Consider the following 11,217-nt stretch of genomic DNA (forward strand, 5'->3'; position numbering starts at 1 on the left):
AACTGATCGAAAAAGGTGGTAGTTAGAAGGAGCAATGTGGCGGGTGGAGTAGTGGTGCATATTTCAACATTTACAACTGAAGCGGTTTATTATCTGATTCCACGGTGCTCAGTTGCCGATCTCCTGTCAACCAAATTTTATTTTCCCAAATATATTTTGACGGAAACTTCCTGGCAGATTAAAACTGTGTGCCGGACCGAGACCCGAACTCGGGACCTTTGCCTTTCGCGGGCAAGCGCTCTACCAACTGATCTACCCAAGCACGACTCACGCCCCGTCCTCACAGCTTTAATTCCGCCAGTACCTCGTCTCCTACCTTCCAAACTTCAAGGAAGCTCTCCGGCGAACCTTGCAGAACTAAAGCTGTGAGGACGGGGCGAGAGTCATGCTTGGGTAGCTCAGTTGGTAGAGCGCTTGCCCGCGAAAGGCAAAGGTCCCGAGTTCGAGTCTCGGTCCGGCACACAGTTTTAATCTGCCAGGAAGTTACATATCAGAGCACACTCCGCTGTAGAGTGAAAATTTCATTCTATGTTTTGACGGATTTTGCCACATGGGTTTGAGCATTGTCTTTGTGCAAAATCACCTACCCATGTCTATCACTCTATAGTGGCCGTTTGTCTTTCAGCGCTCGGCATCAATTGCTTTCGATAACGATCTCCTGTGATGATTCCGTCGGTTTCAGTAGCTTTGAAAGACCTTCTGTCCTCCACCGCCATGCCGGTCTTTGACGTCAAAATGGCCATTCTTGAAGCACTGGAACTATTGTCTGCACGTTCTTTCACAAAAAGCTTCCTCACCATAGGTCTTACCCAGCATATTATGTGCCTCAACCGCAGATTTCTTCATGTTAAAACAGAAAATTAAAACTTCTCGCAAATGACGAGAACTGGGCTCGTAAGCTGACATTCCAATATTCAGTCGAGAATAACTTTCTGACATAGTCACAAACTGACTAATATTTTGATGATGCTATGTATACTAGTGCCTAAGCCAATTATATGACACTTAAAGATCTGCCATCTGCACCACCACTTGCCGCCACTGTCACCTATTGCAAAACGGCGGAAACAGAGTTGTTGACCTAATAATTTGAGAACAAATTACGTTTTTCTTTCCTTGAGGCGTGTACCGTTGCACCCAGGTAGCCAGGAGTAACTCGTCAACGAGACTTAATTCTGTGAAATGGATTTGACGGATCCGTTTCAGTATGCTTTTGTAATGGCTTGTCCCATACGAGCATAATCTGTCAGTACCAGATTAAGGTAGAATCAAAAACACTCAGCATCACCTTGACAGATGATGGCTGCGTCTTCTCCTGTTTAAGTGATGGTGGCTCCGCGTGTTTCCACTGATTGCTTTGTTTCTTTGTCTCGGTTTCATAGTGATAAACATAGCACTCGTCCGCGAGCGCTAAGTGGCCAAAGAAGTCATACAGATTAGTCTGTCATAGCTGAAACATTTCCACTGCTGCCTCGGTTCGGAGGGTCGAAGGACCCAGCGAGCGGTGAACTATGTCATGATCTAAATACCGTGCCAGATGCCGAAAACATATCACGTGTGATTTTCACTTCTTCCCATTATTGCTTCCGTGGGGTTTCCCCGGTCTTCTAGTGCAGTGCCTTCAGTAATCTTGCTATTTCCCAGCTCTTCATAAGAGTTGTAATCTGCCACTTCGTTCTCCGTCATTCAGAGTTGTTTGATTGCACTATAAGCATCTGGTCACCTAACGGATGTGTCATATAATGGACCGTTGTTGCAGTACGCTTCCACCAACTCGACATAGACTGTTGCAGCGTTGTAATCCTCCCAGTGCAGACAACGTATTACTGTATAACAATCCACTTTATCAATGGCCTCTCTAACAGCATGCTACGTAACTGTGTCGCAGGGCTTTCAATCTCTGGCAGAACTACAGACGTGTACCTGCAAACAAACAAAAAATTAATTACCGGCTCATAACTTTATTTTTTTGTGGCGACTTTATAACTTTTCCTAGCACGTGAGTAGCACTACGAGACGATGGCTGCTTCTACCGGATTGGTCGTTGACAACAAATAAAAATAAAAATCAGATATCCCCAGCAAAAAGCATCTGATAGTCATCCACCTTTCTCCTGTATCCTGACACTGAGTCAAGACTTGACATTCCACGATATACACTGCGCAACGGAACTAAATTCCACCCAGTGCAACGCTTAAGTTTAAAATTTGGGTCAAATGTGCGTACCGTCCCGAAGCACATGTGCTACAAAACGCCACTGTTTCCTGAGCACGTATCCCGACATCAGTATGGGATCCGATCACCATGCACACGTACACAGGCCACACAACGGGTTGGCATACTCTGGATCAAGTGGTCGAGCAGCTGCTGGGGTATAGCCTCCCATTCTTGCACCAGTGCCTGTCGGAGCTCCTGAAGTGTCGTAGGGGTTTGAAGGCGGGCAGCGATACGTCGACCGAGAGCATCCCAGACTTGCCCAATGGGGTTCAGGTCTGGAGAACAGGCAGGCCACTGCATTCGCCTTATATCTTCTGATTCAAGGGACTCCTCCACGATGACAGCTCGGTGGGGCCGTGCGTTATCATTCATCAGGAGGAAGGTGGGACCCACTGCATCCCTGAAAAGGCGGACATACTGGTGCAAAATGACGTCCCGATACACCTGTCCTGTTACAATTCCTTTGTCAAAGACATGCAGGGGTGTACGTGCACCAATCGTAATACCACCCCACACCATCAAACCACGACCTCCATACAGGTCCCTCTCAAGGACATTAAGGGGCTGATATCTGGTTCCTGGTTCACGCCAGATGAAAACCCGTCGAGAATCACTGTTCAGACTATACCTGGACTCGTCCGTGAACATAACCTGGGACCACTGTTCCAATGACCATGTACTGCGATCTTGACACCAGGCTTTACGGGCTCTCCTGTGACCAGGGGTCAGTGGAATGCACCTTGCAGGTCTCCGGGCGAATAAACCATGTCTGTTCAGTCGTCTGTAAACTGTGTGTCTGGAGACAAATGTTCCAGTGGTTGTGGTAAGGTCCCGAGCAAGGCTACCAGCAGTATTCCGTGGCCGTCTGCGGGCACTGATGGTGAGATATCGGTCTTCTTGTGGTGTTGTACACTGTGGAACTCCCGTACTGTAGCGCCTGTACACGTTTCCTGTCTGCTGGAATCGTTGCCATAATCTTGAGGTCACACTTCATGGCACACGGAGGGCCCGTGCTACGACCTGCTGTATTTGACCAGCCTCCAGTCGCCCTAGTATTTTACCCCTCATAACGTCGTCAATATGTGTTCTTGGAGCCATTTTCAACATACAGTCACCTTTAGCACGTCTGCAAACGTCTGCACACTTACTCGCTGCACTTGCTGCACCGTACTCTGACATGCACCAACAAACCTCTGCGTATGTAGACTGCTGCCAGCGCTACCGTGCGACGGCCGCAGGTCAAATGCACTGCATGGTGATTTAATCCCGCAGACCGCTCACCAGAGCGTTGTTTCACCATGTATCAGCATTATCCTTAATTTATGAGCATGAGTGTAATATTAACTTTTTACCAATAACTTTTTTTCGTACGGTGCGTCGTTTAGAGATATTTAGTTGCCTCAAGTTAAAAGAAACAAGCCTTATATACTGTGCTATCAGCAATCCCCGGCTTTGCACAGGTAGCACTAAATGTCTACAGCTATATGATTTCTCTGGCGAAGCTGTAACAAATTATATGCTCAATCTCCCTCGTGAATTGGTCTATCTGTCAGTAAAAACCTATCAAAAATCTTACAGTAGTTACTGAGATTGGTCTTCACACATAAAGAAAAAAACGCGGCGGTGATTTTAATCCACCATAGTTCACACAATTTGCACAAAATTTTTATGAACTATATACACAAATCTTCCTCGTGAACCAATCTGTCCTTTAGTGAAAACGGAATCAAAATCCCTACAGTATTTCCTGGCTACAGCCATCAACATAGTCAGAGAAACACGGCAGGGGACTTTAATTTATAACATGTTTAGATATATAAAGCAATAAGTTCAATTTACAAGTAGTCACTCCAATGACAGTTGTCTCAGCGTCGGTTGTTTTATCACTTATGACACAGTTACGAATGGAGAAGACTCTTATTGAAATGGATTCCGGATGACAAAAACCTATGTTGTTAAGAGTTTCTTTTCTGGAAATTATTGTTTCGTTGGCCATTTACAGATTTAAGAAGTTTTAGGTGTGAGATACATTCTGTAGTCGTCGGAGTCTGAACTACTGATTACGAATATTGGTTTCAGATCTCAAAATACTCAGTTAAAAACCATTTACTATGAAGGCAGCAGGCATAAAATACAGGGAATGATAGGTTAAAGTGCTTAAGACGTGTTATTCAATCTGTACATGGAGCAAATAGAAAAGAGAAACAAAGAGAAATTTGGAAAGGGTTTTAAATTTCAGGGAGAAGAAATTAAAACTTTGAGATTAATGGATGATATGGGAATTCTGTGGGAGAGGGCAAAGGAGTTGAAAGATCAGTTATATGGAATGGAAAATGCCTGGGAAAGACGTTATAAGATGAACATCAACAAAAGCAAAACAATAGTAGTGGAATGTAGTTCAATTAAAGCAACTGATGCTGAGGGAAAAACATTGGAATACTGAAAGCAATAGATGGATTTTCCTATTTGGTAGCAAAATAGCCGATGATGGCCAAGCAGAGAGGATATAGAAAATATAACGACAGTGTGAAATAAAAAGTTTAAGAAAAAGAGAAGTTAATTTAAATGTTCGGAACTGTTTTCTGAAAGTAGCAGGTGGTGGTAATTAAAGTGCAGTTACTCGCGGAGGTCCAGTGTGAGCTGTAATTAACGTATGGCAGTGAAACTTGGGAGATATGGTAGCGCGTTAATGTGGAACCGATTTAATGTAGAAAAAAATTAGTTCCAATTTCGACCCCGGGTGCAAATCTGGCGTTGTATAGCATCTCGCCTACGTCTCCTATTCTCTTATTAAGCAAATGTGTAAGTAGCGATTAACAATAAAATCAAGGTTATGCCTTTCTCACTTGTTTGACCTTTGCTGCCCATGACCCGTTCCTAGCCTATTACATATGGAAGCATTTGTATACGCACCCGCACCACCAGATTTGCACCTGGTGACCAAAATTGATACTAATTTTTATCCAACGTAAATCGGTTCTGCTTTAACGCAATAGACTACCTACCAAGTTTCACTGCCGTACGATAATTAAAACCAACACTGTACCTCTGCGAATAGCTGCACTTTAATTATAACCACCTGGTATTTATCTGAAGCGAATCATTGTGTGGAAATGAAACGTGGACAGTAAACACTTCAGACAAGAAGAATATTGAAGCTTTTGAAATGTGGTGCTATGGAAAAAAATGTTGACGATAGATGGGTTGATCGGATATTTAATGAGGAGGTACTGAATCAATTAGTGGGGAAAAGAAATTTCCATTTCCTGCCACAATCCTCCATTTTCTTCATTTATAGACATTGATCTCAGTTCTGCTCTTATTTCTGTATTCCGCTTTCCATCTTGTGTAACTTGATACGTTTCTGAACAAAAGCATTTCCAAACTCTGGGTTCTAAGTGTATCTTTTTTATTATTATTCTGGTTTCACTTCCATACGTTACAAAAGAGGGTGACAGATTTGTAAAATTTCTTTGTCTCTTTCCTTCGTAAGGTTAGTCTTACAGCACCAGTAAGTATTATGGATTTCCGTATCTTACTTTGAAAATGAGTTTCGTCTTCTTGTGATGTACTGCATCTTTATTCTGCTACTTTAAATACTAGCTCAACTTTACTAAAAGAGGGGATCAGTAGTAGGACACATACTGTTACTCAACGAATCGTCAATTTGGTAATGGAAGGGAGTGTTTGGAGGTAAAAATTATTGAGGGGGAACAGAGATAGACTGCAGGAAGCTGGTTCAAATGGATGCGAGGTGCAGCAGTTACGGAGAGATGAAGAGATAAGTTGTAGACTAGCGAGGAGAGATACATGAAACAAATCTTCGCACTGAAGACCACAACGGCAACAGCTAGCTGTATAGCTTCGGCCCTATAGGCGAAGTGATCCATAGTTGAACACTTGGCGCAGAATTTTTTTTCACTCTATTGTGATTCATACTCTACTTTGTACTTGTATCATTTCTCACGGTGAACTGTGATAATCAGACGTGGAATAAGGGAGCTGACACTAAGAAAGAAAAGAGGACATACATGCTCAGACACGATTAAGGGCGTAATCGACTTTAGGAGCGAGTGGGCGGTGGGGGAGGGGGTGATTAGAAGCAAGCGCGACGTGTGAACTGCCGTGCGGTAACGTGGACGGCTGACAGCTGCGGGTTTAGCGTGACATCCAGTGGGTGAGGCGAGCGCCTTCGCTGCGGGTAATTTGCAGAGCTTCCATGTAGTTTGCATGTCTTTGGGGTATTACGTTCCTTCCTCCTGAGAGAATGCTCGTTAGTGGTGGAGGGGAAAAAAATAAAACCGAGGAAAAACGGCCCAGTAAAAGGCACTGCCGAACAAAGGGCCATCTTACGGGAAGATGGGGGTGTGATGGAAGCGTGTTAGCACCCGAACGGAGGCTTCCGCGTAGAAAAGAGAGACCAGTTTCAGCTCTTGCCATCGGGAGTCGGAGCTTACGTTTCACAAAAGAGGGCAATACGAACCGAAAGCCCTTAGACGCTGTCTAATTAGCTGTGTAATTAGCAGTAATAAGAACAAACTTCGAAGCGCAGCACACCTGACCGTCGGAAAGCCTGAAGGTCGAATGGTGGCCGCTTTTCTTTTGGTATGAGTACTCCTTTAATTCGGGCAATTGAGACGAATCTTACCTCTTGCAGGCGAGGTACGCTGCAAGCTACGTGCAATAAACCTAATAGGTATACTCCCATAAAGAGTCCTGTGTTACACCAATTCCGATTATAGCTTCCCATTAAATTTTAGACATAGGTCGTACTATCAAGGACTCTGATCAATTTTTAAAATCAGTTACCGATACGACATTCGACTTATAAAAACTGTCGCGTATGTTTGTGAAATCATTCCCACTGCTAAAATTTGCATTCTTTTTTAGTTATCAATATCTTAAACTTTTCAATTGCTGTTTGTCATTTATCCACGATGTGTGGTTACGTCTTATTACGTAGATCCATGTCGATCGCAAAACTACAGGCACTCAAAATTTGAAGCAGTCAGACATTATACACTGTAGTGATTTATTTTGGACCCCCTGTTGTTTCTTAACTACATAGATCATCTTCCATAGGGACTATCAAAAGAAGCAAATGGCCGGCCGGAGCGGCCGAGCGGTTAAAGGCGCTACAGTCTGGAACCGCACGACCGCTGCGGTCGCAGGTTCGAATCCTGCCTCGGGCATGGATGTGTGTGATGTCCTTAGGTTAGTTAGGTTTAAGTAGTTCTAAGTTCTAGGGGACTTATGACCACAGCAGTTGAGTCCCATAGTGCTCAGAGCCATTTGAACCATTTGAACCAAGAAGCAAATGTTGTCCTTTAATAGAAATTAAAGTTAGTAAAAGTCCTCTTACCGACAAGGTAGCTAATGAAATAACTGAGAACAACAAGATGCTTCAAGGCACTTGCATTAAATTTTGACAAAACTCAGTATATACTTCTCGTAGAAAACCACAAGCTATAAAAATAATCTGCTTAAACAATAAATAGAATAAGTAGAGAATGTAAAGTTTTTGTGATTACAGATAGGCTGCAACCGTTAATTTGAAAACGCACCCCATGTATTTAATGAAGCACCTTATTTCAGCTACCTCTGCCGTACGCCTGATTAATATCGGTCCGAGCACGTCAGTGCACTGTCCAATGTGTTCCAAAAAGCCGTGCACGAAAACGCGATTCTTCAGGCGGTCGTATCCCGGGTTCTGTTGATCACAAAGACAGCGGCACTTGTGTTTTGAATAGCCCTTGGCCTCGGGACTATTTGCGTTCCCATCAGAAGAACGGGCATCCTATAGCTCTCCTACTCTACAAGGTCAAAATTTAAACGTTACACTCTCACTCCAGTCCAGGCAAACAGAGCAAATAAGTTGGTTGGTTTGCATTAGATGTGGACCTGAGCGGACTTATAGAAGTACCATTTGTTCATGGGCGGTTCCTGAGAAAACTCGAAAAACCATGATTTTTGGGTACGGAAGTGCAAATTGTGGCGATGGCCACTTCTATAATTGCCGTTATTGCACTTTGGGCCGGAATTATCTAAGTAAATAACTGTAGCAAGTGTCTCAAATTTTTACTGTGCATTTTTAGAAAATCATTTTCCCGTTTTCTAGAATCTTTATCCCTTGTCAAGGTACACCCGAAAAACCATCATTTTTGGGTACCAGACATACCAATTGTGGGGATGGCCACTTCTATAATTTCTGTTCACGGCAAATCGGCAAAGTTTTTATCATATGTTTTTAGTTTGATGTACTCAACTAATCTTGAAACTTTTTCGATATCATTATCCGTTGTCGAGATCCCGAGGTTCAAATAAGTGTAGTTTTTTTGGATTATCAGTCAACTGGTTTGATGAGGCCGACCATGAATTCCTCTCCTGTGACAATATCTCAAAGAAGCACTCGCAACTTACGTCCTCAGTATTTTCTGGATATATTGTAATCTCTGTTTTCCTCTACAGTTTTACCCTCTACAAAAAAAAATGTTCAAATGTGTGTGAAATCTTATGGGACTTACTTGCTAAGGTCATCAGTCCCTAAGCTTACACATTACTGAACCTAAATTATCCTAAGGGCAAAATCACACACCCATGTCCGAGGGAGGACTCGAACCTTCGCCGAGACCAGCCGTTACCCTTGAAACGGTACAGTAGTTTCCGCTCTATAAGCAGCAGGTTTCGCTGCTAGCTCGCACCGGGAAATACAGACAGAGGCGGCTCCGCCGCCAATTTTATTATACGACGCGGCCGGCCGCGGGTGCAACAGAACCCATGTGGACGGGTGGAAAGAAATGTGTCAGGCTTCATAATACGTATTTATATGTGTCGTGTATTATGCATTTCTTGTACGTGAATGTGAATCTGCACGTGAACTTTCCCAATCGTCCTCACACCTTTCCGTAAAGCATGGCGAAATCTTAGTTGGGAAGTAGTTCTGTAGTATAGTAGTGCCAACCTTACTCCTGGGTAGTTGATCAGAGAGACAGCACAGGCAGGTAAAAGTCAAAGGCTTTCCAGTGTCACAAGATTTAGGGTGGAGAGGTTGGTCACGGCCAAGTGGTTCGACTACCCCCTCCACCGGGGCCAAGGAAGACCTCCGAGTGCCCGCCATATTCTGGGAATGTTACAGAAGACGGGTAAGTGAGCAGACGTGCCCTCAGTGTGTCTGTCTCAATGTTCACGCATGGAAGAGAGGTATTTGAATATTTGTACTAATTCTTTTATTTCCAGCTTTGGGTTGTGTAAGGAAATGAATGTTCTCGTTTAATTTCGGAAATTTGACCCCCTGTGTTAATGCACCTGGTGCCCAGTTGGCCCGTTATCCTCCTCACATAGTGTATGTCCTGTGTAAAATATTGGGAGACTTTGGTGGTATACATTTGGCCAACGCAGTTCCGTCTTGCCCGTAGAAATGTGCGTGCAGATTAGTATATAATATACCCGAGCTATAAGTTGTAAAATTGTAATATCTGTAAACTGGAACAATTGCTGCAATCGCTGTAAAGTCGAGTGATAATGTTTAAAATAAATAGGTAATCAATTGTCATCAATTTTTAACATACCTTAAAAACCACAAAGAAGTCAAGTTAAAGGAATTCATTTAAAATAAAAGATATAGAATGCGGGGACCCACACATCAGCTTGTGAGCCCTCCAGCCCCTTGCCTAGTATCATACAGAAAGGGAACGCTCTCTAGGTAGCGCTCTCAAGCTCCCCTCCCCAGTTATCCGTGGCGCAAGTTACATTCAGGGCTTGACGACATCAACTTTCATCTGGCGCCCCTAGGCAAGGAGGTTGGACGGTAATCTTTCACCCTCTACAGCTCCCTTTAGTACCATGGAAGTTTTTCCCTGATATCTTAACCGATATCCTATCATCCTGTCCCTTCTTCTTGTCAGTGTTTTCCATTTATTCTTTTCCTAACTTATCCTGTGGGGAACCTCCTCATTTCGTAGGGGGTTGCTGGCGTCAACTTTCGTATGCCTGGCGCCACTAGCTCAATCTGTTGTGTGCTGTCGCTCTGGTTTGAGACCACTAAGATCTTTGCTAGAGATTGTTGATGGGGACGGAGCGAGCTGTGGCGTGGCCAGTGGGGAAGTGGTGGCAGAGTGAGGAGGACGGTGTGAGAGGTCCGTCTGGCGTCAAAAGCGAGCAGTTGGGCAAACGTCTTGGGCACGGAGTCCGGCGAGTGGTTGCTGGGCATACTTGTGGGCCGATTTTCCGCTCCAGCTCCTGAAACAAACACAAGAACAAAAGTTATCATCGACATTTGACTGCAAAGCTACATTTCTTCCGTTCTTCTCTGTCTCACAAATTGATTGTGTGCCTTACTCACTCTGCAAAAACATACCACAGTGACTCGTACATTCCGTGCTCACGCTACATAGTACAAACTATCGCCCAAGATCTACCACTCAGGCGCTCGTGAACTACTCGCGGAAGCCCACACGAATATCATTGCACAATAGTGCGGAAAACCACATGCAAAAACCACAAGCGAATAACCACAGTGAACGACAACCGCATTAGACACGATAGCTCATCTGTGTAACCACACTCGAATAAAATAGCCCATTCGCGAAAAACATCGCAGCAAAGGCGACATTCACAGACAAAAAAGACACCACAAATACCTCGCGCCACTGGAGACAACAAAAATCAGACGACAGCGAACGCCGACCGCTGTGGCAGAGCGGTTCTAGGTTCTTCAGTCCGGAACCGCGCTGCTGCTACAGTCGCAGGTTCGAATCCTGCCTCGGGCATGGATGTGTGTGATGTTCTCAGGTTAGTTAGGTTTAAGTAGTTCTAAGTCTAGGAGACTGATGACCTCAGATGTTAAGTCCCATAGTGCTCAGAGCCATTTGACTAGCCGGCTCTGGGACGTGGCACACGGATGAGAGCGTTGACGCCAGTTTCGCTGTGCTTAATTCTGGGCCCACTTTGAACAGGCAAGGTTTAGCTTCGATTCGTGAACTTCAGTTAAGTTCGGATTTG

At 44.2% G+C, this 11,217-nt stretch overlaps 1 non-coding gene across 1 annotated transcript; it reads left to right on the top strand.

The window, feature by feature from the left end:
* The first annotated feature begins 386 nt into the window (after positions 1 to 386).
* Positions 387 to 461, top strand: Trnas-cga (transfer RNA serine (anticodon CGA)). The gene has a single exon. It is a non-coding gene; the product is annotated as a tRNA-Ser (tRNA).
* The last annotated feature ends 10,756 nt before the right edge of the window (positions 462 to 11,217 follow it).

Source organism: Schistocerca serialis, chromosome 7 (assembly GCF_023864345.2).
Source record: "Schistocerca serialis cubense isolate TAMUIC-IGC-003099 chromosome 7, iqSchSeri2.2, whole genome shotgun sequence".
Taxonomy (NCBI): Eukaryota; Metazoa; Arthropoda; class Insecta; order Orthoptera; family Acrididae; genus Schistocerca; species Schistocerca serialis.